The following is a 2,256-nucleotide window of genomic DNA, read 5'->3' on the forward strand; positions in this document are numbered from 1 at the left end:
AACATGACGGTGCCACTGGATTGTCCATGGGAAGGAGATGGGAAAGGGACAACGCCTTCTTGCGTGTAGATTTACCACGGTGGCACCAGCCACTGAAAACCGCAGGGGCACAGCTCTGTTCTGACAGGCATGGGGGCACTATGAGTTGGGGTTGATGCCCAGGCCGCCGCTTTTTGGTTTAGGGACCAAGGGAAGATACCCATAGCACAAAAGGGCCTTGGCAGCTGAAGCAGAAGGCGCCACCCCGGCGGCATCAACTCATTAGAAGTGTGGCCAGGACCAGCCCAAGAAATAAGGTCCAGCCCAGGGCCATTAATGGATGCAGGGTGTGCAGAGCATGGCTGGGGGAGGCGCCTGGCCCCCTGATCTCCTCCACCTGGGCCTGCTGGTCACAGGGCCAGCCTGCATCCACTGTCCCGGGACAAAGAGCCGGGAGGGGATTCCCACTCCGAGGGAAACCAAAGCCCCCGGGCTCAGAGCCTTCCTGCTCCTTCATCTCACACAGGCCCTCTGCTCCTGCAGTTTTGTGGGAAACACCCTTGCTCCCATGCCCAAGAATCTGGAAGGAGTCTGGGTCCGGGGTGTGGTTTGGGGCAAACTTTTCCTTTCATCCAGAGATGCAGATCATGAGACACCTTCTCCTGATCCCATAGCAGGCATCACTAATCAATGCTGGCCCGGATTGGTTAAGTAGTTTGCCAGAGACCACACAGCTGAGAAATAAGAAGACCCAACTTTTGAGCTCAGGCAGTCTGGATCCAAAGTCTTTGGTCTCAGTTGTAGTATAGACACTGATTTCCACCAACTAGCCAGGCATGCTCTGAGCTCTAGCTTCAAGGTGGTCACATCCATCCAGCCCTCCTTCCCCGACTCCCCAGCAGAGCTAGAGGTGAAAACAGATACCCTGCAGAGAAGGAGGCTGCGCAGAGCAGAGGCTGGAGAGGAAGTTTGGTCCAGGTGTGAATTCAAAGGCAGCTCTGCCCCTTGCTGGCCATGGAATTCCAACGCTTGGAACCTGCTTCCTCCCTTGTCAAATGGGATCCATAGGACTTTGCTGTTGGTGGCTGTGGGGGTGGCTCTGACTCAGGGTGGCCTCATAGAGGGTGGATCGACACAGTGGCTGCAGCCATGGGCTCACACAGGGGAACAGTTGTGTGGGTGGTGCAGGATCATGTGGTGCTTCGTTCTGTCATGCAGAAGGTCACTGTGAGTTGGAACCAACTTGACCGAGGCACCCAAGAACAACAATGTTTGCAAGTAGTTGGCCAGACCTTTCTTCCTACTCTGTCTTCATCTAGAGGCGCTGCTAAAAGCTAGCTACCGTGGGTGACCCTAATGGCATTGGAAAGACCAGTGGCACAACGTCTGGTATTATAGCAGCATGAAAGCCACCACAGAACCATGTCCCAAAAGACAGGGCTGTTACGGCCCACTGGAGTCGACAAAGCCTCCGTCCTCCATGATTCCATGACCCCGGTGTTTGTCTAAAAGGCTAACCCACTAGGCCGCAGAACCCAACAGAGGAGATGTGGGTGTTTGAGATGGAAGACACCTGCAAGCAGGCGGCCTCTGAGAGGAGTTTTGACCAGGGCTTCCGGGGACAGGGAAGCTCAGGCAAGAACATGCCCCATCACCAGTCACCCAAGAAATGATCTTTCTGCTGGTGGCCAATTCCCACCAACCGACCAACCTACCGCCCCCTCTCCCCACGTGGCACACAGGAAAGAAGAAGCTGAAGAGCACCCAGTGGGGAATGGAAGGGCTGGGCTAGAGGGGAGCGCGGGCAGCACACAGGACAGCAGAGAGCCAGGGCAGGGGAGGAGCGGTCCCTGAGCTGCCCTCCTGGTTCTCACAGGCCACTCTCCCGGAGAGCCCGTCTCATGGCAGGGGCCTGTCCCAGCACCGGGCGGTGAACCTTCAATGAGCACCATGTGTGTCAAGCCAAGCAGAGTATCCCTGGGCAGGAGGTGGAGACCAGAGACGGGACTGACCCCGTGCCATTGGGGCAAAACGTTCTGGCACTGTGGGCTCAGGGTACCCATTTCCCATGGAAACGCTCATGGGACCTGTGCTCAGCAGGAGTTTGGGAATCCACAGTAGGTTTGCCTTGATTTTTCACATCCTGAATGGTCCTGAAGGGGCCCTGGCAGCTTAGTGGGTGATGTGTTGGACTACTAACTGTGAGGTCAGTAGTTCAAACCCATCAGCCACTCCCGGAGAGAGGGGAGGAGCGGTGGAAGATGAGACTTTCTCTCC

The sequence above is a fragment of the Echinops telfairi genome, unplaced genomic scaffold (genome assembly GCF_000313985.2).
Source record: "Echinops telfairi isolate 266 unplaced genomic scaffold, ASM31398v2 ScPeMD7_60;HRSCAF=208, whole genome shotgun sequence".
Lineage (NCBI taxonomy): Eukaryota > Metazoa > Chordata > Mammalia > Afrosoricida > Tenrecidae > Echinops > Echinops telfairi.